This window comes from Lolium perenne, chromosome 4 (genome assembly GCF_019359855.2).
Source record: "Lolium perenne isolate Kyuss_39 chromosome 4, Kyuss_2.0, whole genome shotgun sequence".
Taxonomy (NCBI): domain Eukaryota; kingdom Viridiplantae; phylum Streptophyta; class Magnoliopsida; order Poales; family Poaceae; genus Lolium; species Lolium perenne.
Window position 1 is genome coordinate 316,078,990 of NC_067247.2, and position 26,515 is coordinate 316,105,504.

The window sequence follows — 26,515 nt, forward strand, 5'->3', positions numbered from 1 at the left end:
CACTACTATCGAGATCTAACAGAAATAAACATTCTTTTCAGGTGCTCGACCATAAAAGATATTATTCATAAAAATAGAACAACCATTATTCTCAGACTTGAATGAATAATCGTCTTGCATTAAACAAGATCCAGATATAATGTTCATGCTCAACGCGGGTACAAAATAACAATTATTGAGGTTTAAAACTAATCCCGAAGGTAGATGTAGAGGAAGTGTGCCGACAGCGAACATCGACTTTGGATCCATTTCCAACGCGCATCGTCACTTCATCCTTCAATAGTCTTCGTTTATTCTTTAGTTCCTGTTTCGAGTTACAAATATGAGCAACCGAACCAGTATCAAATACCCAGGTACTAGTACGAGAACCAGTAAGATAAACATCTATAACATGTATATCAGATATACCTTCTTTCTTCTTCTTGACAAGGCCGCTCTTCAGATCAGCCAAATACTTGGAGCAATTACGCTTCCAGTGTCCCTTCTCCTTGCAGTAATAGCACTCAGCATCAGGCTTAGGGCCATTCTTAGGTTTCATAGGATGCGTGGCAGCTTTCTTGCCACCCTTCTTGAATTTACCTTTAGACTTGCCCTGTTTCTTGAAACTAGTGGTCTTGTTGACCATCAACACTTGGTGCTCTTTCTTGATCTCAATCTCAGCAGCTTTCAGCATGGCGAAGAGTTCAGGTAACTCTTTGTTCATGTTCTGCATATTTTAGTTCATCACAAAGTTCTTGTAACTAGGTGGCAGTGATTGAAGGACACGATTAATCCCCAGTCTGTTAGGAATCACTATTCCCAAGTCACTGAGTTTCTTCGCATGCCCGGTCATGGCGAGCATGTGCTCACTAACGGAGCTGCCTTCTTCCATCATGCAGCTGAAGAAGTGTTTCGATGCTTCATAGCATTCCACGGCCGCATGAGTTTCAAAGATAGCTTTCAGCTCATTGACCAACTCATGAGGATCGTGGTGCTCAAAACGTTTTTGAAGATCGGCTTCAGTGCATAGGATGGCACACTGAACTTGAGAGTACCGAGTTTTCCGAGTCGCGTAAACATTCTTTACTTCATCGGTTTCAGTTTCTGCAGGAGGGTCACCTAGCGGTGCATCAAGCACATATTGCAGGTTTCCACCAGCGAGGAAAATCCTCACATGACGGAACCAGTCAGTGAAGTTGCTACCGTTGCTCTTAAGCTTTTCTTTCTCTAGGAACTGGTTAAAATTGATTGGGGACGCCATATCTACAACATATATTTGCAATAGTTTAGACTAATGTTTATGACAAATTGAGTTCAAATTTTAATTCAACAAAATTAAAAACTAGGTGAACTCCCACTCAAAACAATATCCCTCGAATTGTCTTAGTGATCACACGAACCAAATCCACCACACCAAGTCCGATCATCACAAGACAAGATGTAACTTCAATAGTGAACACTCAAAGTGTTCATCATATCAATCATATGATTCATGCTCTACCTTTCGGTATCACGTGTTCCGAGACCATGTCTGTACATGCTAGGCCCGTCAAGGCAACCTTAGTATCCGCATGTGCAAAACTGGCTTGCACCCGTTGTATGCACTTGTTGATTCTATCACACCCGATCATCACGAGATGCTTCGAAATGACAAGTCTTGGCAACGGTGCTACTAAGGATGAACACTTTATTATCTTGATATTTTAGTGAGAGGGATCATCTTATAATGCTACCATCGCGATCTAAGCAAAATAAGATCCATAAAAGGATTAACATCACATGCAGTTCATATGTGATATGATATGGCCCTTTTGTCTTTGCGCCTTTGATCTTCATCTCCAAAGCACGGACATGATCTCCATCATCAACGGGCATGATCTCCATCATTGTCGGCGTAGCGTCAAGGTCAATGGCGCCGTCTTCAAGATTGTTCTCCCATGTAGCAACTATTACAAGTTCTTTGAAATACTACTTAACATGAAAATTAAAAACAACCATAAGGCTCCTGCCGGTTGCCACAATACAATAATGATCATCTCATACATATTCATCATCATATTATGGCCATATCACATCACCAAACCCTGCAAAAACAAGTTAGACGTCTCTAATTTGGTTTGCATATTTTACGTGGTTTAGGGTTTTCGAGTGAGATCTAATCTACCTACGAACATGAATCACAACGGTGATACTAGTGTTGTCAATAGAAGAGTAAATTGAATCTTCACTATAGTAGGAGAGACAGACACCCGCAAAGCCACTTATGCAATACAAGTTGCATGTCGAACGTGGAGCAAGTCTCATGAACGCGGTCATGTAAAGTTAGCCCGAGCCGCTTCATCCCACTATGCCACAAAGATGCAAAGTACTCAAACTAAAGAAAACATAAGCATCAACGCCCACAAAACCATTGTGTTCTACTCGTGCAACCATCTATGAATAGACACGGCTCTGATACCACTGTAGGGATTTGTTGCATAGAAAACAAAAAATTTCCTACCGCGAGAACGCAATCCAAGCCAAGATGCAATCTAGAAGACGGGAGCAACGAGGGGATGAACGAGACTCACCCTTGAAGAATTCCAAAGCCTACAAGATGAGGCTCTTGTTGCTGCGGTAGACGATCACTTGCCGCTTTCAAAAGCGCGTAGAAGATCTTGACGGTGCCACAATCGGGCAGCACCTCCGTACTCGGTCACACGTTCGATGTTGATGAAGACGACGTCCTTCTCCCTGTTCCAGCAGGCAGCGGAAGTAGTAGCTCCTCCTTAAATCCGGCAGCACGACGACGTGGTGGCGGTGGCGATGGAGATTTCCGGCGGAGCTTCGCTAAGCGTTGCGGGAGAGGTGGAGGAGTGGGGCGGCTAGGGTCTGGGGAGAGGGGGTGGCCGGCCTCTAAGGGGTGCGGCCAAGGTGGTGGTCTTGTGGTGGCCGGCCCCCTCCCCTTTGCCCCTCATTATATAGGTGGAACCCCCAAGTGTTGGACTACAAGTCTTCGAATAAGACCCCAACCCAAAACCTTCCATGTGTAGGGAAACCTACCCAAGGTGGGATTCCCACCTCAAGTGGGACTCCCACCCTTCCATGAGGGGGGGTGGCCGGCCCCCTTGGTGGAGTCCACCTTGGACTCCACCCCTCTAGGGTTGGCCGGCCATGGGAGGTGGAGTCCCTCCGGGACTCCGCCTTCCAAAGTGATTTCTTCCGGACTTTTCTAGAACCTTCTAGAACCTTCCATAAATGCACCGGATCATTTTCAAACTTATAAAATGACTTCCTATATATGAATCTTATTCTCTGGACCATTCCGGAACTCCTCGTGATGTCCGGGATCCCATCCGAGACTCTGAAAAAAACTTCAAACTCCATTCCATATTCAAGTTCTACTAATACGATATCAAACCTTAAGTGTGTCACCCTACGGTTCGCGAACTATGTAGACATGGTTGAGAACTCTCTCCGACCAATAACCAATAGCGGGATCTGGAGATCCATAATGGCTCCCACATATTCAACGATGACTTAGTGATCGAATGAACCATTCACATATGATACCAATTCCCTTTGTCACGCGATATTTTACTTGTCCGAGGTTTGATCATCGGTATCTCTCTATACCTTGTTCAACCTCGTCTCCTGACAAGTACTCTTTACTCGTACCGTGGTATGTGGTCTCTTATGAACTATTCATATTCTTGCAAGCTATTTAGACGACATTCCACCGAGAGGGCCCAGAGTATATCTATCCGTCATCGGGATGGACAAATCCCACTATTGATCCATATGCCTCAACTCATACTTTCCGGATACTTAATCCAACCTTTAAAACCACCCATTTACGCAGTGGCGTTTGATGTATCAAAGTACCTTTCCGGTATAAGTGATTTACATGATCTCATGGTCGAAAGGACTAGGTAACTATGTATCGAAAGCTTATAGCAAATAACTTAATGACGTGATCTTATGCTACGCTTAATTGGGTGTGTCCATTACATCATTCATATAATGATATAACCTTGTTATTAATAACATCCAATGTTCATGATTATGAAACTATAATCATCTATTAATCAACAAGCTAGTTAAGAGGCTTACTAGGGACTCATTGTTGTTTACATAACACACATGTATCAATGTTTCGGTTAATACAATTATAGCATGGTATTTAAACATTTATCATAAACACAAAGATATGTAATAACCACTTTTATTATTGCCTCTTGGGCATATCTCCAACATAATCATTGGCCTAGTTCAATCAAGAAACAACACAATTGGCACTTCAAATTGAGTACATTACGAGTGGTACTGAGGGCACATTACAAATTGTACTTATACCATGTTACAAATTCTCATACAGTAAGTCTACATCACATTCATCACTCCTCACAAGTAGCCCTGATCCTCTTGAGCTTGTCCTTGGTTGCAAAGTTCACTTGAAGCAGAAAGTATATGTCATATTCTAGCTTTCTCTTCTCAGCCTCCAAAGCCTGTTTTTCTGCCTCCCATTCCTGTTTCTTAGCCCTCATCACTTGTGCTTGTGTTCTCTGCATATTCTTGAGCATTGCAACTTCCTTCTTCAAGTCCTCTCACTCCTCTTGCGTCTGAACAAACTAGCGCGACTCAGCTCAACTTTGCGCACAACAATGACAACATGGTAAACCCGAACACAAACTAGCGCGACTCAGCTCAACTTTGCGCACAACAATGACAACATGGTAAACCCGAACACCTTGCTAAGCGTCAATCCGACCGCTATCCTAACGGAAGCCCTAGCAGATATAATGTGCATGTCGTCGGAAATGCCCGAAAATGGCATGTTTCAACAGAACGAGTACGAAGGTGAGAAGGAGGGGTCGTTACCGCCATTCTTCCGGCAGAGGACGAGCTCGAGGTCGCGGGCGAAGACAAGATGCCAAGGAGGTCTGCGGAGCATATTGCGGCCGATGTCGAGGTCCTCGGCGCCAACGTCTGCTCCTTCGGTAGCGGTGCTCCTCCCTGCGACGGTGTGGCGGATTGGTCAGCGGGAGGGGAACCGCCGGGTGATGTAACAGTTTGGGGGAGGTGAGAGTGCGGTCGCAAGTGAGAGAAAGGAGAGGGGAGCGGTGAGGCTAATTATGACGTGTGTTCCCGAAGGGACGCGGCGTCTCCGCCTCCCTTCCCCACATGTGCAGCCTTCTGGCCGCAACGGGCCTGGCCCCGGAGAAACTGACATTCCGGGCGTTCCTCCAGGGCCTATCCTAGGGGTGCTTTGAGAACCGGTTAATGCGACAACGCCACTCGGCCCAGGCATCCAAACGGGCCGAAAATTACTCCCCCCATGCGAGCCAAGGGGGATGCAGGCTACCAAACGCGCCCTATGAGACTGTGGGTGCTGCCGTGCGTCGTCCCATCAATGTTGTCTAAGCGATACACCTAAATTTTGAAAAGTCTCAGATACGCTTGTTTTACGGTACCTTTTACCACTTCTAAATAGGGAGAGGTATGATTTGAGATAATGGTTAGAATTAAACGACTTAGATTACGGATTACGCCCGGCAACCCAGCAAGGCATAGATAATAGAAAAAGAAGTACAGTAACAGAATTCAGCCCGGCCCAACATCGAGCAGACACCCCTCCTTCATCCGACGACGTCGAGCTGCCAGAATCGCCGCCGCCACGACACCACGTCCTGCACCTCATGCGACCCCTGCCGCCACCAGATCGGACCGGCCCTGCATCTCCGACGAGCGCATCCGCCATCAGGTCGGCCCCGTCGTGCGTCGAGGGCGAGCGCCTCCGCCACCAGGTCGGCCCCGTCGTGCTTCGCCGGCGAGCCACGCGGCCACTAGGTTGACGCAGCCGCAACATCGAGAGATGCCAGCACCAATCTCGCCTCCAGGTACGTCGACCCCGAAGCAATTAGTTTTGCTAATTCAGTTTTTACTCTTTCATACAAATACTGATGCATGTTCGGTGTGCTTACTAAATTAGTCTTAGCTGAAGAGTTAATGTATGTCAAGCAATAGTCAATGTCTGAAATTACATGGAGACATTAAATTTGATATTGCAATAACGTCTGATAGATGCATAAACCTGTTTTGTGTGGTTTGCATGCAGAATATGCATAATGTTCTCATATAATAGTCCACAGTGCTTTATAAACTGGATTACCATTTTCGGATAGCATATTCATGTTATGTAATACTCTGCTGCTAGTACTACCAGTTTCACATTGTACTATAGAACCTGCAGCCCTTATGATGGAATTCCGTAATATGCTCTTCTAAATTTTATAAAGCGGTCCGCTTGTGGATATAGTGAAGACAACTAGGATTGAATCAGGTTGCCTTTTCTACTTGTGCATGGTTTACTACTGCTTTTTACTGAATATTTATGTTTGAAACTAGCATAACATGACAAATATATCACATATCGTGTTTATATGATATGTTTATTTGAAATAAATAAATCATAATGCTCTGTCAGACTCAAAGTGTTGTGCCGTACCATTCAGTTCATTCCTTTCTTTGCACTATGCTCCAGACAGTTATCCGAACCAACAATCTACAAACAAAGTCATATAAGTTGCAAGTAGAATCCATGTTTGTTTGCCCAAAGAGACAAATATGATTAGAGTAGAGTGATGGCACATGAAATCCTTGAGACAAATATATGTTATTAATCATTTTCACCTTTCTTCTTTTATATCAGTCCCAAGTTTGAAAATTGCTTAGAATTATGTTCGAGATTTTCACCTTAGCAAACTCAAAACCAGCCCGAAAGCAAAATGAAGCAACGCAAAAAAGGCTAACATTGGCTTATGCTTTCCTGAGATTGGAGCATTTAATCTCAAGTATTTGTTATACCAGAATTCGTTCTTCTTTAATACAGATTATACTAGTCAACCTGTGGGTTAAACTAACACATTATACTAGTCAACCTGCACAAAAATTTAAAAATTAACAATCGACCAATGCATTTTGGAAACATGAACAAGACAGAGTGCAAGTTGCTCCACTTCTGTAACAGGCACATGTTTAGACTTTACAATAGTGAGTGAACTTGCTGGGAAAGTGTGGCTCTAATTGAATAAACATCAATAACAAAATGGGAAAGGGATGTCAGTGCGCACCTAATTTCAGTTTGCTTCATACTTTATGCTATTCTGCTTTCAAAATCACTGTATGCTTTAGACAACATCTCCATACTAACAATGTCAAATTCTAGGTGTCCTCCATGACTGTCGACGTACATTGCTGATGTTATCTTCATTTCCCGGATAGTAGCATCAAGCGAGGCAATCTGTTCTTTTTCTTCCTCCAAAGCAACAGACATGGAAGTCAAGCTCTCAGTCAGCCCAGTTATCTCTTGCTTGCAGACATGGATTTGCTGCAGAGCCTCATACATACAACTCTTCATTGAACTTCACTTGCTTTTTGAACTCCAAGATCAGGAATTCTTGGCAGGCTCCAGTTTTGCGATGATATTACATGAACTAGTTGTTGGTAAAACTGAATGTAATTGCAAGAGTGATTTTACTTATTTTCCTAGAGTACTTGGTACTCATTTGCTGTCAGATAGTTTGAAATATAATATTTCAGTCCATTCGTAAACTGCCTTTAGCCAGTTTTACTCTCGGGCATTGGTTTGCTGCATGTTATCACTGTATTGTTGTTTTGTAGTTCCACAGCTGCTTATGGTTTCTTCTTTTTAGGCCTTTTTTCCAACGTGTGCATTTCGTGTCCAGACAGACAGAGTTGAATTAACTTGTTGTCATTTGTGTGCCTCCACTTGCAATCATTCCGCCGAGGAGGTCTAGCGTGATCTGGAAGTTTTGGGTCCAGCCCTACCGGCAGCCTATTCTGGAGTTGAATTATAACATCGTTTGTATAATATTCCAGGCCTCCTTGTAACTGTGTTAAATGTTTGCTTTACACGTTTGTAACTTATGAAGGAGGTAAGCACTAGAATATGAGTTGTGTGCTTGTTCATCATTTGCCGTGTGGTATAGATGTCAAAACAGGAGAGACGATGCCAGATATGAATCAAACCGAATGACAAACTGAATTAAACACAAGTAGTACCAAACTGGATTAATATTGAGCACATGATTTCCAAGATCCATGAATGAAAAATCTACACGGTTGGAATAATTACTCTAGCTACATACATGTAAGTTCATACAGTAGCAAAAGCAATGACTACACTGACGGTCGCCACGGAAAATCTGATCAACTTCTGTATACAACAAGAGAAGAATCTACACGGTTGGAATAATTACTCTAGCTACATACATGTAAGTTCATACAGTAGCAAAAGCAATGACTACACTGACGGTCGCCGTAATTGATGCCAAACATTTCATTTCGATATTCTCGTCATTTATCCGATCCATATTACTTACGTTAAATTGGATGTATTTACAACTAAAATGTGTCTAGATACATCTATATTAGTATCAAGCAATATGAATCTGAGGGAATATTATTTTCTTCAACTTTCGCTTCCAACTTTTCTATTACCGCATCTTGAAATGCTATAAATGCTTCAGCTTGAAGCTTGGCGTCACATACTTGTTGTAGTATCTTCTTTTCGTCCTGAACTTGCTCTTCCAAATCAACTATCAAAAGACCTTGTCTTGTTACCTCCAAGTGTAACCTGAGATTTCCCTGCTCGATGTCAATTTTCTCACCATCCACCTGAGTATTATCCTTGTAATGGGTCTGTATCATTGAAGGTGACAATTTGACATATTGCGGAAAGTAAATACATAATGTAACATGAAGGTGACAATTTGATTGTTCAAAATCAATATATAACGAGAATATCGAAATGAAATGTTTGGCATCAATTATGGCATTAATTACTTTCTTCAGACATTAACATATTACAAAATATTCACAATTGATCTTACCAGATAGAAGTCTTGACTGTCGTAAAAGATACCAAGGTTGATTCATTTTTACAAACTGCCTAATTCATGCATGGGTTTTTCTACACTTCACTGTATATAGCATATATATGTGATATTAAAAAGTGATTCAGAGAGAACTGAATTCCCAGCTTCTCAGGAATGAGGGTCTCACTATCTCTAAAAAACAAATCAGCACCACAGTTTAGCTCTTATTTCACCACTATGTATATAAATAGATAGCCTACACAATAGTGCAGTAGACCAACTCATGTTTCTTCAAAAGCAATAAGAAAAGATAACAGAGACAACCGAGCATGGATCGGCATATTTTCATATACTGCATGAGTGAGACCCAAAAAAATAAGTGTATCAGGTGGATGTTATATAACTGTATGTTAATTTTCTCGGTGTTTCAAGATACAACTGATCGAAATATGCCTTAAAAACAAAGTGTGGGTTCATTTAATATATTACCTTGTACTGTTCGTAAATCTACTTGATTTTTTGGCAAACAGTGTACTACTTAATTAACTTTGAGTAATGGAAACCACGTTTCGTGTCACTTATCTTTAGCATCATTTTATGTAATGTGATTAAGACAAGTCATGCAAGTGAGAGATACGAACCTCAACCTCAACCTTTGCCTTTAGCCAATAATATTCTCCAAAATAAATCCACACATTAATTTAGGGTTTTCTTACTCCCTCCATTCCACAACAAGCTTTTCAACTTTGTCTAGATTCGGATATATATAGACATATTTTAGTTATACATACATTTCTATCTAGAAAAAATTGAGAAGCTTTTTTTTTAGACCGAGGGGGTACAATTTTCCAGAGAAGAAATTGAACAGATCACTATGTTTGTAAACTAAGCCCTCACAGAAACCCCTTTTGAACTATGCCCAGTGAGGAAGATAAGCTACAGAGGGAAACTAAAACCTTTGCAATAATATGAACCACTGAGTAGCAAATAGAACCATGGGATCATCTGGTGTAATTAGTAGGGTGGGCTCAACTGACCCCAGGTTTACTCCAACTAGTTAATTACTGTATTTAGGTAACTTAAATAGATTATGTTTTTCATAGGTCAAATGTATGGATGCTTAGTTTCTTACCACGTCGTAGGTGGCGGGCTCGAAGTAGCTGGGGGACCCCTCCTATCCCGTATGCAGTGGCGCGCCGCAACACATGCACCAGTCGACGTTCTAGGGCCCCGAGGATCTCCGGAAAAGACCGACACCTGAGAAGCCGACGCACCAGCGACGTCCCAAATCGACTCCTTCCATATTTCGCTTCCCAAAGCCAATACGGCGGCCTTACATCTCCTGCGCCACGGCCGAGACATCACGGCCGGCGCGTCGCGATGGCCGCCAGGCCCCACTCCCGGAACTTCGTACGACCTCGGCCGCCTTGGCGAGTGAGGGAGACATCAGCCAGGATCTTCAGTATACCGTGAGGCCAACAACGCGAGACCTGATGAGGTAAGTGATGGGGAGGGGGGCACTGGGGCAGCGGTAGGGGCGCCCGGAGTTGCGGAAGGCGAGGGTCGGCGGCAGAACCTCAGCAGCGACCTCCGGAAGAATCAGAGTTAGAGCATCTCCACTCGTCCCCCCGAACAGGCCCCCGGCGAGCGTTTTTTCCATCCGGACGGCGAAATTCGGCCCAGTCGCGCCCCCGGTTCCTCGTTTTCGTCCGGATTTGGGCCTAAATTCATCCGGCGATCCCACGCCCCCCCGGCCCCCCGGGGAGCGCTCGGGGACTCCGGACGAAACGAAAGCGCGCGAAACGGCGAGGAAACTTCCCGCGCGTCTGGTGGCCCCAACTTGTCGGCGAGAGAAACCGATCGTCGTCCTCATCGCATCGTCTTCCGCGCGCTGTAAAAGCCTGCCGCCGGTCTGCATTCGCCGGCCACGCGGCGAGTTAATGTCGTCGTCTTCCGCGCGCTGTAAAAGCCTGCCGCCGGCATGCATTCGCCGGCCACGCGGCGAGTTAATGTCTTCGTCTTCCGCGCACGCATTGTCTTCCGCGCGCACTAAAGGCTGCCGCCGGTCAGCTCGCCGCGATCCACGCGGCATTTAATCCCCGCGCCAGCCACGCCTATATACGCCGGTCACTCGAGGCCGTCATCGAGCACATCGAGGGCGGCAACTCCCCGGTGCTCACGATGCCCCCTCTATCGGCATCGAGGGCATCGGCGAGCCGCCGTCGGGGAAGCGTCAGGCAGCCACGGCGCATGGCTGCCAGCTCGTCGTCTTCCGGATCGGCGTCAAGGTCATCCTTGGCGCCGGTGAAGAGGGAGGAGGCGACGTCGCCTTCGACGCCGGTGCGCGTCAAGAAGGAGCCGGCGTCTCCGCCGGCGACCGTAGGCGCAGCAGCGGCGCCCTCGTCATCCGAGAACAGCCTTCCGCGCCGCAGAGCGGCCGGAAGAAGACGAAGAAAGAGGCCGCCGCAAGCCAGCTCGCCGAGGAGGAGGCGAAGCGCGCGGAGGAGGCCGCGATGGCGGAGGCGATCGCCAGGTCGCTTGCCGACATGGAGGAGGAGAAGCGCGCGGACGACGCCGCACTGGACTGGGCCAGGCGCGACTGGCAGCGCCAGGAGGCGGAGCAGCAGCGGCGGCTGCTGGACCTGGCCGCCGCACGCCAACTCGCCGCCCGCGCCGCTCCAACCGCCAACGACGATGTCGCGCGGTACCGCCGTCCTGCGACACCTCCATCCGGCGTCGCTGTCCCCGTCGTCGACCTCGAGTCCTCCGACGACGACTGGTACAAGCCATCCCCGGGGTGGGGAGACGCCGGCCAGGGCAGCAGCAGCCAGGCCGCGCAGCCGAAGGTGCCGAAGGTCGAGGACGACGGCTCCGACGACGGCGGCGACGACTACACGGTGTTCTACCGCCGTATGGGCATGTAGAGCGCCGTGTTTTAAAATTAGCGTTTGAATTCCCCTAGCCGAATTCGAAATATAGTCGAATTCGGCCTCTATGTATGAACTCCGCCCGTTTTAGTCTAAATATCATTAAATTTAGTCTATATTCACCCGAATTTTAGCCGAAGTTTGTCAAGTTTCCGTTTTTTAAATTCGCATCGTCGACTTCGCCTGGGCACGCGGCTGGGAAACTAGCGCTCCCCACGCCAAAACTTCATCCAATCCGGACGAAAATTTCGCCGGATTTGGGCGTGGGGAGCGCCAACGAGTGGGGATGCTCTTAGGTCGATCTGTCCCCTTCCCTACCAAATGGTGTACGTAGGGCTGGGCCTGTATCTTGGGCTGGGAACATTATTTGGGACGCAGCCCGGTTACGGCCTTTCTTTGTTTCGGTGCGAAATTTGGCAAAGGTATGTAACATACCTGGTGTTCCTCAAAAAAAAATGTAACATACCTGGTACATTTTGGAGAGTGGTATGAATTTTTTGGTCCATTGAATGGGCGAAAATGGAGGGCTATTATTTATGTAAGGGTACCACAAAAGAACTCTTCAGATAACCTTCATCGAATGGAGGGCACTACAAGATTGTCTGGCATTGAAAAGATGCAGGAAATGGAAGTTTTCTGAGTATTCCTGTGCAAGTCATGCGATAAGATGAGTGTTAAGACGAAACATAATTCATCTAGGGGAACAACAACCTGGCTGAATGGTTTAGAGGAGTGATACACCCACCGGATTAAATCTCAGGTTTAACATTTTTGTACATTATAAAGGAGGAACTTTTCTTTCGGTGGAAGGCGACATTCCATCAAAAATGAGATGCATGCAGTGACTTATGTGTGTGTTGGTTGTTGTAAGCAACGTATGACGCATCTGTAAGCAGCTTAAATCCCTGTAAAAGTAGCATGTGTGTGTTGGTTGTTGTAAGCAACGAATGTGGTGAACGGGCAGCGTATGTGTGTGTTGGCTGCAAATGTAGTACTATTGGATCTATCTGTAATCTACCTATGCTATGTTGCAAATGCAGTACAATTTGTGGAATTGTGTGGAACGATGCGTGCCCTTTCGGGCCATCGGTTGCGTGTTATATAGGTAGGGAAAAGCCCCCTATGTGGCAATACAAGGGAGGTACGTATACGGTCGGAGTACTACTCCGTACACCGTACACGTACAGATGACATACGTACACTAACATCCCCCCTTAATCTAAACCACGGAGAGGTTTAGATTACGTTTAAACTCAGTGAATTGTTTTACAGGAAGAGCTTTAGTAAAACCATCAGCAATCTGGTCTTTGGTAGAGATAAACCGAATAGCAAGGCTGTTGTTGGCAACGCGCTCCCGAACAAAGTGATAGTCAATCTCAATGTGTTTGGTCCGGGCATGAAAAACTGGATTTGCTGAGAGGAAAGTAGCACCCAAATTGTCACACCATAGACAGGTTTCTGGCGAAGAACAACACCAAGTTCACGAAGAACAGCTTCCACCCATATGAGCTCAGTAGTGGCATTTGCTAAAGCGTTGTATTCAGCTTCAGTACTAGAACGAGACACAGTAGCTTGCTCTCTGGCACTCCAAGATACCAAGTTAGGACCAAGAAAAATAGCAAACCCACCAGTGGAGCGACGATCCTCAAGACAACCTGCCCAATCAGCATCTGAAAAGGCACTAAGAAGTGTGGATGGAGATCTTTGAAATGTAATTCCAATGTGAGAAGTATCTTTAACATAGCGAAGAATTCGTTTGACAGTTGTACAATGAGCAGTAGTAGGAGCGTGAAGGTGTTGACAGACCTTATTAACAGAAAATGACAGGTCTGGGCGTGTAAGAGTGAGGTATTGAAGACCTCCAACTATACTCCGATACTGAGAGCTATCAACAGGACCAAGAGGAGTACCTTCATGCAAAGAGAGAGGCTCGGACGAGGACAATGGAGTCGGGGCGGACTTACAGTCAAGCATACCAACCCGAGTTATAATATCATGAGCATATTTTTGCTGGGTGAGAAGCAACCCATTATCAGTACGTTTGACCTCCATGCCAAGAAAATAGTGAAGAGCGCCCAAATATTTTATGGCAAAGTGCACATTGAGATCCATGAGAAGAATGGATATGGCAGCATCTGAAGAACTGGTCACAATGATATCATCAACATATATGAGAACAAAAATTGTAATTCCAGATTTGTGATAGAGAAACAGAGATGTGTCAGCTCTGGAGGGAACACACACTTTTGGGAGCGGAAAGCGAGTTTTCGTGTGTTGTAAGGACGGAGATTTTGCCAACAAGCACAGCCAAAAGTGCGAAGAGCATCATAGTTGGGTTTGATGTGAAGGAGGCGTTCGACTGGTGACTCAAGATCAATGACTTTACTAAGGAGTAAGTTAATGAGGAAAGTGGCAGTGAGGAATGCTTCATCCCAATACTTAAGAGGCATAGATGCATTAGCAAGCAATGCAAGACCAACCTCAACTATGTGGCCGTGTTTTCTTTCAGCGGAGCCATTTTGTTGGTGAGCATGAGGGCATGACACATGATGAGTGATCCCAACTTTCTGAAAGAAGGAGTTTAGTTTCTCATACTCACCACCCCAATCAGTTTGCATAGTGACAATTTTACGATCAAACTTGCGTTCAACATACTGCTGATAGTTAAGAAAAGCTTGATAAACATCAGATCGTTTCTTAAGTAAATAAATCCATGTGAACTTGCTATAATCATCAATAAAGCTTACATAGTATGCATGTTTCCCAATAGACAGAGGAGCAGACCCCCATACATCAGAGAAGACTTGTTCCAAAGGAACAGTGGACCTACTGGTGGAGATGGGGTATGGTAACTGATGGCTCTTGGCTAACTAACAAGAGTCACATACATAAGGAGTGCTGTCGGGGGTGTAATCTATCTTATTTCTCCTAAGGACTTGTTGAACAATAAATGACGATGGATGGCCTAGACGTCGATGCCATGTAGAGGATGATGGCTTTATTACGATGAAGGCATGCTTGGAGCACTCGGTGGTGAGGGGCATCAAAGGATAGAGACCACCATAGAAAGGTCCTTTAAACAGTATGCGTCGTGTTGCTTGGTCCTTGATGAGAAAAAGAAAGGATGAAACTCAATGAACACATGATTATCATGAGTAAAACGATGAACTGATAGGAGATTTTTGGATGCACTAGGAACATGTAGTATGGAATTGAGAGTAAAAGAATTATGAGGGGTGCGCAACATTGAATGACCAATATGACTAATATGCATACCTGTGCCTTCAGCAGTGCGCGCACGATCCTTACCACGATACTGATCATGGGTAGTCAGCTTGTTCAATTCACCAGTAATATGATCAGTAGCATCAGTGTCATAATACCAGTTTGAGTCCACTCCATGTGCAGCAAAATTTGCAACCTTCTTGCCACGGTCATCATCATAGCGCCACCAACAGTCACGAGCAGGATGTTCGTGAATAGTGCATATCTGACAGGTGGTATCAACATAAGGAGTGGGCTGGCGATCACGACGGCGATCGTCACGGTGGTCATCACGCCGGTACCCGTCATCACGCCTACGGGGACGATCATCATCATAGCGTCGACCCTGGTTGCCACCACCATCACGGCGGCCCCAGTCTTCACGGCGGCCGCGGTTGTCACGGCGGTCCCAGTCTTCACGGCGACCGCGATCATCACGCCGGTCGCGGTAGTCACCACGGCCACGGTCATCACCGCGACCACGGTCATCATATGGCTGCTGGCGCGGACGATCAGGAACCCGCTGACATAGGCATCCCCAATGGGCCTGCCGAAGATGGTACCCGGGGTTTACTGAAGGCCCACGACTCCAAGAATAAGAAGAATCGGAAGCCCAACTTTTTCCCACGATCATTTTGATATATTATACGTTTTTTTCGAGTCGTATGCAAAAGTTAATGCGGTTTTACCATTCTTCAAACTTTTTTTGAAAAAAAATTGAAATTCAAATTTGTTAATTTTCCCTAATAGTAGGTTGTGTAACATACATGAATCTCATAAGATTTTATTTTTTGAATTTTCTATCATTTTCTTTTCTATTTTACAGTGTTAAAAAAGGCGATCCACGGGGGGGGGGGTGTGGAGGTGCGTGGGGAGCAGAAAAACCTTTTGCACCGGTTCGTGTTACGAACCGGTGCTAAAGGGTAGACCTTTAGCACCGGTTCATAACACGAACCGGTGCAAAAGGGTTCGCGGCTGACGCCAACCCTTTAGCCCCCTGGACGTCCAGACCGCATGAACCGGTGCTAATGACCCATTTAGCACCGGTTCGTGCCAAATCCGGTGCAAAAGCTCTTTCGAGGACAGGATAAAAGCCCTTGTTTCTACTAGTGACGGCAGCCGCTCGGCTGACGAGGCATTGCCATTAACGTGGTGCAGAGTGTCGAAGCGACGCCACGTCGCCAGTACTGGAGCCTGAGAAGATGCATCGACATAGGTCGCTGCTAGGCGGGCCCGAGGAAACGTCCGCCTAGACACGAGCTGTCATGCAGCGCAACCACGCGGCGACGCATCCAAGGCGCATATTTGGGCTGCGTTTGCGTCTCCGCGGACAGCCCGATCACTATGTGTCAGACCGTTGGGCCTGGGTGTAGATGTATTTTTCGATCGCGCGGTCGCAAAGATCGCTCCGCTTTCTTTTGCGTAGCCCCGTTGGAGATGCCCTAACAATCCTGTCCGAAAGTGGTGAAAAGTTAAGAGAGCGTGTAGGGTGGTTCAATGTGCATGTAGCACTCATGTGTGGGGCATGGCCAAGGGTTTGAGCAGGAAGAAGGATTGGGGGACAGGGGACGCAGCACCACCTGCAGAACTAGCATCGCCGTGGCGGTGAAAGGTAGGCGATGATTGCTTGGTGACTTTGTGAGGAGCAACCCCACGCATACATCCAGCCATTGCCTATGCATGCGATCGCAGTTGCGAGGCGCCCAGCACGGATGCAAGCAGGCAATATATAGGAAGCGGACACGTACGCCCATGCATGCACGGGGTAGTACGTACACACATCTTTTTTGCAGGTAGTACGTACACGCATTGGCGAGGATAACACAAGCTAGCCTAGATGGCTAGATCAGAAGGGGTTGGGCACCTAGGACGGCAAAGCGCGCGCGCGAGCAACTAGACAAAACAGCACACCGATGCAATGAGGGGCCGGCCGGAGCGTCACGGCGTTCCATGCAGGAAAAGATGCAGTACATCCCAAGGAGATATGGTCGGTCGTGTACCACACCGTGCCATCACACTCGTACGCACCATGCGTACCTAGCAGCCTCGGTAAGGTTGGTCATGGTCACACGGCCCCTGCTACTTCCAAATCTCCTAGATCACGGGCAGTTCCTTTTTACAACCGATGCTGCAGAATGTGCTCGCATGATGCTTGTAGTCTGCCCGTATGGCGCACTAAAAGTTCACCCACTTACAACTTTCAACGTACAAAGGAAAAAAAAAAAGGCTACAAACGCCTACTTCATGGATTAGTCGAGACACTATTGTTACATGTTTCAAGATAAATAAAATTCTCATTTTCTTGGACTTTCGTATATGACATTATTGTTACATGTTTCAAGATAAACGCCTACTTTCATTTCGTTGGACTTTTTTCCGGAGAAGGTTCACACCACGTATCTGATCGGCAATGGTGAGTTTAATTTCGTACATGACCTTTTATTCCACATATGACGAACACTCGCATACGCTAGATAAAAAAAAATACATTGCAGAAGAGCATATAATATAAATAAATTACATCACTGGTGGAAAAAAGGGCTTTGGTCGCGGTTGGCAACTGCCATTAGTCGCGGTGGCGCAACCGCGACCAAAGCTGCGCGACTAAAGGCCCCCCCCTTTAGTCGCGGTTCCTTACGAACCGCGACTAAAGGCCCGTCCACGTGGGCCGCAGGCGAGCGCCAGGGCGGAGGACCTTTAGTCGCGGTTCTTCTGGCCAGCCGCGACTAAAGGCCTCCGCAGGGTTTAGGGTTTTAGCCCCCCTCCCCCTAAATCTGGTTTCTTTTTAATTTGTATTATTTTATTTCTTTTGGGTTTTAATTCTGAAGGAGTTTCACATATTTAGGCCAACCGCGACTAAAGGCCTCCGCAGGGTTTAGGGTTTTAGCCCCCCTCCCCCTAAATCTGGTTTCTTTTTAATTTGTATTATTTTATTTCTTTTGGGTTTTAATTTTGAAGGAGTTTCACATATTCTACGGTACTGTATACATACATGCATATGAATGTACAATTTCAAACAAATTTGAAATTAGAACCAAAAAGAATTCAAGAGGAATATACAATATATATTCAATATCGGATCACCATATACAATATATATTCAATATCGGATGACCATATACAATTTTGAACAAGTTAGTTACAAATTCTGGTGCATATAAAGTTCTACGTCATCGTAATAGTGTTCTCCTCTAGGATCGATGACTTCCCTCGCCAACCATCCAGATAGTTCCTCTTGAAGTGGTCGGAATGGAGCTTCTGGACTAAGCGTCTTCCGGAGGTTATTCCTCAGGATGTTGTTCTCACACGTCTGGTCCCGCTCATTGCAGTATCTCCGGATCCTCTCACAAACATAGTATCCACATAGATTGGTCCCCGGTGGCTGAGTATCCCCAGTCGTCCGCACTGCCATTTTAAAAGATAGCTCTTTTTTGAATTCACCGACCTTGGTATCTACGAACCGTCTCCAAACCCTACGAGGCAAAGAAAATTAAATAAACAAGAGAGTTATTAATTAGTTACTTGATATTAGGAAATGATGAACGAAATAGGCCGATCGATATAGAGCGCAAATGAATGAAAATAATTACTTTTGCAACATTTTTCTCATGTCGCCCCAAAGCGCCGGATCCATATTCAGAGAGTCGTGGACGAGAACTGAGGAGGTCTGAACTTTAATTACCATAAGAATCCAAAGTGGAACTGCGGACACGATACATGCACAGTCCATGCATAACTCATCGATTAGCCACATACCATGCATGGAGTAAACAAAAGAGAATGTGCTCAAGACAGAAACACTCACCCAAAATGGTAAGGAAATAGAATATCACTTTTCTGTTGCTGTTTTCTAATAAACCGCCACAGGTCATCCTCCACGTCGGCGGGGTGGTGTTCTAACACATGTGAATTAACGATGTGTGGGTCAATGAACCCAACATCATGGATGTTCCTTATTCGCATTTCCCGCTTCTTCATTCTCGCATAATAGCGTACACAACAAGATAGTTAGGACAGTGCGAGTGCAATGAACGAGATGGGGTAGAAATTAATAAATCACTTACGTAACGTAGCAACTGATGATAGATTTGTCGAGGTCGCGCAGATTGAACAGCTGGAACAATTCACTCAGAGGAATTTGTACCCAGTAATGTTTGAAGTGATGCTCATATCTAACTTCCGCATAGATATAGTCTTTGGCGTTTTTATGTTTTATGTAACCCTTGTACCAATTTAGCAGACCTAGCATTTGTCGAGGTAGATCCCCTTCCTGCGCAGGCTCGACGAGAGGGCCATTCTTCACATATGTAAATACTACGTCCTTCATTGGCGCCTCATCAAGGCCTAGCAGTGCACGAAGAGTGATACCTAACTCGGCCGCTTGTTCTCTGGCACTCGTTACAGTCAATCCATGTGCTGCCGCAGCTGCTACGATATCGGGGGCATCCGGATCGGCGGCTTGCACTATGAGCGGGGCGATCGATTGTTTACTTTGTTCCCCGAGCTGGGCAACTTCTTTCCCCCTTTCTAATTTTGACTCGGCCTCGTCCTTCACGGCTTTCTTCTCCGCCAACTCTTTCCTGTTCTTGAACGCGAGTGCTTGCCTACGAAGTTCACGTAAATAGTCGTCAGGCAGATTCTTCGCGGCTTGGGACGGTGTGTTCAAAAATGACTTAGCCCACTGCTTTTCCTTGTCAGAATATACTGGCTTGGGCTCGCCCTCTATTTTCCTCTTGACGCTCGCCTTCCATTTCTCTAAATCAGCAGCCGCGCCCGCCTCGACTTCCTCGGCACTACTTTCCCAAGGCCTCGTGGGGAGAGGCTTCATGATACCTCCGGTACCTTTGTTTTCTTAGGTACGTAAGGGTCCGGGTTAATAACCCAGGACTGCTTCGTTTCTTCGCCGGAGGTGGATTGGGGGGCGGTACCGGTGTCTGATCACCCGCCGGACGAGGACTGGGGGGCGGCGGCGTGGGCTGACGTGAATGAGGTGTATTAGGTGAAGCACCACCGCCACCGTCACCGCCACCGCCACCGTCACCGCCACCGCCACCGCCACCGTCACCGCCACCGCCACCACCACCACCGTACGGGGGTGGACTTGTTGGCGCCTCGCCTGGAAACTTGATAAATTTCTTCTGCCATAGAATGAACTGGCGCTTGACATCTCCAAGTCTTTTCACCCCTTCAGGTGTAGCAATGTCAATGTCCAGGTTCTCAAACCCTTGGACTATCTCCTCCACCGTCACACGAGCATAGCCATCTTGAATGGGGTTGTTGTGGTGGAGTGCTCCAGGTGGTAAAGCACTGCCGATGGCTACCTTCATGGACATGTTCCCGATAGGATAATACAGATGACATGCTTTCATCTCCTTTATATCGTCCACGGGGTAGCGAGGAGGCTCCGGTGCAGTAATTTCGACCACCGAGGCTCCGGTGCAGTAATTTCTATCGTCGGTGCACCAGCCGGTGAGGCCTCCGTGGAAGCCACGCTGCTTCTTCTCTCGCTGGCTTCCGAGATCCATTGGATGATCTTCGACATGTCGCGCCCGAGCTGCATCTCTTTCGGCGACTAGTACACTACCGGTTTTCTACATCACAGCCATTTCCGTGCCCAACTTCGCCACAACATACGCATCCCGATCCATCTTTCTCTTACGGCTTCGTAACCGTACGGGTCATCGTTCCGGGGAACCCTATTTTCCACGGAATGGGCCCCATGCCTCGTATACGTCCTCCGTGTTCAGGATTCCCGAGGGCTTTTGTCAGGGCGTCGTTCTCTCTGTTGAACCTGATCCTCCCCTCTTGAGCCTCCCTCATTGCCTCAATAAGCTTTTGGGTGGGTGTAATTATTTTGCCCTGATAAACACACTCCCCTGTCTCCGGGTTCAGCGATCCCCCATGCCCGTACCACCAGCTTTTGGCCCTTGGGTCCCATCCCTCCGTACTGACGGATTCCTCGCGCCCTCGGCTCGTTCTCCATCTTCTCCCACTTAGGCTGCCAAAAGCGATACCCTCCTGGCCCCATTTTATGATTGTACTCCTTCTTGGCCGCATTTTCCTTATTTTTTTCGATAGTTCAAGGAACTGCTCCGATTTCTTTTGCTTCACAAATTCTGGCCAATCATGTTGCAGTTTCTCATATTGTCCTTTGAAATCCGGAGTCTTGCCCTGGTTGACAAAGTCATGGGCTAGATTTTGCTTGTATTTCCGGAATGCGTTGGCCATCCTAGAAAGAGCGAACTGTTTGACTAGCTTGCGCCTCTTCTTGTTTTCCGCAATCTTGTTACCCTCCTCATCGTATTTGCGGTATTCGGAGGTAGAACGAAATGTTCCATAAGCTTGTTGAAGCAATCTTTTTTTCTCTCTTATCGACAAAAGTGAAACCAACACGTGCCTTCTTTGGCTCATTCCACTCTGGCGGGTGATCGAGACGTTGTCTCTAACAACGGCTCCGCATTGGCCGACAAACTTGGTGGCGTTCTTGCTGGGCTCCGGCGGCTGCCGGTTTCTTCGTCGACAACATCGATGGTGCATGTTTCTCCTGCTTTCATCGTCTTGGTTGCGCCACGCTTGACGACGTACTCGATTTTTTCGACGATCCGGCCGAGGGCTAAAATAAGAAAGAGAGTCGGGCCCGTTAGGACACCCACATTTATTCAAATCAGTTAGTTCTATCACCATACCCTCAATATGTATATATATATATATACCTCGGCGCCGGAGGTGGTTGCTACTTCCAATTGAAGATCGTCGTTTATCGACGTTTCTTCGGCATCATCTGCTTGCTGACGGCGCCCTTCATCTTCACACTCAAGGTTCAGATAAGAAGAGATATCATCTTCTTCTTCTCCGGTCGGCACATATGGAATATCGCCTTTTATGATGCCGAACATATGGTCTTCAGCGTCCGGATCATAGTTGTCCAGAATCGGGTCAGCTCTATCGTCCGCCATATGTCAGTCCTGAAAACATGTAGTCAAAACAAATTAATTAAGTGAAGAAGGGGTGGTGGCGGTGGCAAAAGGGCGGTGGCAAAAAGGAGGGGGCCGGCGAGCTGGAAGGGGTTGGGAGAGGGTGTCGCGGAAGAGCGCGAGACGGGGCGGTAGACGACGGCGTCACGGAGAGGGAGGCGTATGCGGAGGGGGCGACGAGGGGCTCGCTCCCCTCGGTATACGCGCGGTGGCGGTGGTGAAAGGGCGGTGGCGAAAGGGCGGTGGCGGTGCCGAGGACACATAACCCTCGCGCGGTGGTTAAGTTATGTGTCCTCGGCGCCCTAGTGCGTGTGTGTGGCACGCCGTCCTAATGCGTGTGTGTGGCGCGCGCCCCGGCCGGCCTTCGGGCCTCCGTCTCCCCCCTAGATCTAGTACGTTTTATTAAGTCAAGATTTTAAGTCAAAATTATTAAGTCAAAAAAAGTCAAAATTTTAAGTCTCAAATTACAAGTCTTCTTTTAGTTTTTTAAGTCTCAAAATTTTAACTCTCAATTATTTAGTTAATTTTAAGTCTCAAATTTTAAGTCTAAAATTTTAAGTCTCAAATTTTTAAGTCTCAAATTTTATGTCTTCTTGTAGTTTTTTAAGTCTCAAATTATAAGTCTCAATTTTTAGTTAATTTTAATTTCGAAATTAACAAAAACTAAAACTAAAAAAAAAAGAAAAAAAATTGGCCGGGCCGGCCGGTATGCGCCGCGCGCGCGGCGCCCCTACTGTGGCCGGCGCGCCTCTCTCTGGCCGGCGGCGCGCCTCTCGGGGCGGTGGCGCGCGCGGGGGCCCGCGCCTCTCTCTCTGGCGGCGGCGCGCCGGGGTACGTGCGCGGCGGCGGCTGCGGCGACACGGGCGCGGCGCGGGCGGGCGGCGGCGGGCGGTTTGGATCCTACGGGGCTACGGCGAGCTGGTGGCGGCGGTCGATGGCGCGCGGTGGCGGCGGTCGATGGTGCGCGGCGGGTGGCGGCGGTCGATGGCGCGCGGCGTCTGCGTCGAGGAGGCGTCGGCGGCGTCGTCGAGGCGCGCGGCGAGAGATCGTCTCGATACACGAACGGGCGGAGGAAGAAAGAACTGCGCGGCCGTTCGGCCGCGCGATATTTATAGCGGATGACCTTTAGTCGCGGTTGGGGTCACCAACCGCGACTAAAGGCTACCCTTTAGTCGCGGTTGGTGACCCCAACCGCGACTAAAGCCTTTTTTCGCCCCATTTGAGGTTCCCGCGGAAAATGACCTTTAGTCGCGGTTGGCCCGGCCAACCGCGACTAAAGGCTTTTTTTCGAAATTATTTCATTTCAGAAATGTTTAGAATACATATAATATATCAAAAAATTCATAAAAATAAAACTAATTCAATTCAAAATTTTAAAAATACATATAATATATCAAAAAATTCATAAAAATAAAACTAATTCAATTCAAAATTTTAAAAATACATATAATATATCAATAAATTCAGAAAAATAAAACTAATTCAATTCAAAATGTTAAAAATACAAATAATATATCAATAAATTCAGAAAAAAAAAACTAATTCAAATAAAACTAATTCATTTCAATATGTTAAAAATACAAATAATATATCAAAAAACTAAGAAAAATAAAACTAATTCAATTCAAAATGTTTAAAATACATATAATATATCAAAAAATTCATAAAAATAAAACTAATTCAATTCAAAATCTTAAAAATACAAATAATATATCAAAAAATTCATAAAAATAAAACTAATTCAATTCAAAATCTTAAAATACAAATAATATATCAAAAAATTCAGAAAAATAAAACTAATTCAATTCAAAATTTTAAAACCCCCTCTTCCCGCCTCTTTACGCCGACCCCTCTTCCCTCCTCGTCTTCCCGCCATTTCTTCCCTCGTCTTCCCGCCTCTTTCTTCCCGCCAATTGTTTCCCGCCAATTTCTTTCGGCCTCTTTCTTCCCGCCAATTTTTTCCCGCCAATTTCTTCCCGCCACTTTCTCCCCGCCTCTTTCTTCCCGCGTCTGTCTTCCCGCTCCCATTTTTCCCGCCATTTGTCAGTACATATAGGTAGCCCGCCTTGGCCAGCATCACATCTCTACAATCTCTCATCACTCTCTCATGGCTTCCACCGCACCCACTCTAACCTACCAGCAGGTGGAGGAGCTTTGCGCCTCGAACTACCCTTGCCCTCGTGGCTACCGCGTCCTGCCGGCCGGAGCCTAAGCGCCGGCGGCGTGCCGGTCCCTCCCGTCCCTCAGGGTACTGCGCGCCGGGCGGCCATTACGAACCACTACTACCTCGACCTCACGCCGGAGCAGCGGATGAATCCCCGTTGGCATCCCGATAACCAGCATACTTGGGACGCCTTCTTCATCAATCGGCGTGAGAGGGCGCTCGCCAGGTATGAGGAGGACGGTCTGCCTCCTGGAAACTTCCACGAGGCCGGCCGTCGGCTATGGTGGTACGGCCGGACTCTGCAGAGCGTCATGGACTACATCACGGCCGGCGATATCCCCCGCCTGCGCTACCCACCCTCTCAGCCACGAGCGCCGCCCGCCGACAGCGCCGACAGCAGCGACGACGCCGGCGGCAACTCAGCCGGCGATGACTCCCAGGACACCGGCGGCGGCGATGACGACTACGAGTATGCATATTCTACCCCTAGGCAGGAGTATGACTAAAACACTCCAAATTTCATGTATGCGGGAGTATGACTTAGTCACTCCAAATTTCCCGTATGAAGGAGTATGACTTAGTCACTCCAAATTTCATGTATGCATGCAGGAGTATGACTTAGTCACTCCAAATTTCATGTATCATCAGGTGCTATCTCGAGTCAATTGAATCATTCGAAAATGGACACCAAACACATCACGGGTAATATAATTCACATGATTCATTCAACAAAGTTTGGTACAATAAATTATTACACATCATTTCTTCCCTTGTGTCCCTGCTTGCTTACGATTGTGCCGTATCCATGGAGCATCCTCATCATTTAACTTAATGCTTGGGTCGGTGTTCACTTTGAAGGGCGGAATTTCAGCAAACATATTATAATCTTCTGACATGTCTGTCTTGTCCTCCACTCCCACGATGTTTCTTTTCCTGAAAGAACAATGTGGCGCTTTGAATCATCGCATGATGTACTGATCGTTTTCTTATCTTTCCGTTTCCTCGATTTGCTACTCATGTCCTTCACATAGAAAACCTGAGCGACATCTTTCGCTAGGACGAATGGTTCGTCAAGATAACCAAGATTGTTGAAATCCACCATTGTCATTCCGTATTGCTGGTCCACCTTTACCCCACCTCCTGTTAGCTTGAACCATTTGCACCGGAACAAAGGGACCCTAAAGGAGGGTCCATAGTCAAGTTCCCATATCTCCTCTATGTAACCATAATATGTGACCTTTTGCCCATTCTCGGTTGCTGCATCAAAGCGGACACCACTGTTTTGGTTGGTGCTCTTTTTATCTTGGGCGATCGTGTAAAATGTATTCCCATTTATCTCGTACCCTTGGAAAGTCGTTATAGTCGAAGATGGTGTCTTGGCCAACATGTACAGCTGATCTACAACCTTATTGTCACTCATTAAATGTTTTCTCAACCAACTGCCGAAAGTCTCCATGTGGGCCTTCCTAATCCAGGATTCGGGCTTCCCGGGGTTGTCCGAGCGTAAAATATTCTTGTGTTTCTCAAAGTACGGAGCAACCAAGCTGGAATTGGTCGAACTGTGTGGTGTGCTTCATCAGAGAATGGCCGTCCATACATATCATTGATTTCCTTCCGATCGTGCCTTTTCCACTTAGTCTCCCCTCGTGCCGCGATTGAGGAAGACCAATCGGCTTAAGGTCAGGAACAAAGTCAACACAAAACTCAATTACCTCCTCATTTCCATAGCCCTTGGCGATGCTTCCTTCTGGCCTAGCACGGTTACGAACATATTTCTTTAATACTCCCATGAACCTCTCGAAGGGGAACATATTGTGTAGAAATACAGGACCGAGAATGGAAATCTCATCGACTAGGTGAACCAGGAGGTGCGTCATAATATTGAAGAAGGATGGCGGGAACACCAACTCGAAGCGACAAGACATTGGATCACATCGTTCAGAATCGTGGTAGAACTTCTGGATTGATTACCTTCTCGAGAGATTGCATTGAGGAATGCACATAGCTTCACAATGGGCGGTCGAACATTTTCCGGCAGGAGCCCCTCAAAGCAATCGGAAGCAATTGCGTCATAATCACGTGGCAGTCGTGAGACTTCAGGTTTTGGAACTTTTTCTCCGCCATGTTTATTATTCCCTTTATATTGGACGAGAATCCCGACGGGACCTTCATACTGCTCGGGCATTCAAAAAAGATGACCTTCTCTTCTTTGGTCGAGCGTAGGCGGCACGACCTTGAAACCGTTCCGGATGCCGGTCATCGGGGTCTTTCAAACTTTGCTGGTCTGCCGTGCTTCCTTTGTATCATTTGACTTCCCATACACGCCCA

The 26,515-nt window shown here is 46.7% G+C and overlaps 1 long non-coding RNA gene across 1 annotated transcript; it reads left to right on the forward strand.

Annotated features, from left to right (window-relative positions):
- Nucleotides 1-5,411: 5,411 nt before the first annotated feature.
- LOC127349047 (uncharacterized) lies at nucleotides 5,412-7,591 on the forward strand. The gene is made up of 2 exons (XR_007880096.2): nucleotides 5,412-5,858; nucleotides 7,187-7,591. It is a non-coding gene; the product is annotated as an uncharacterized lncRNA (long non-coding RNA).
- Nucleotides 7,592-26,515: the final 18,924 nt, after the last annotated feature.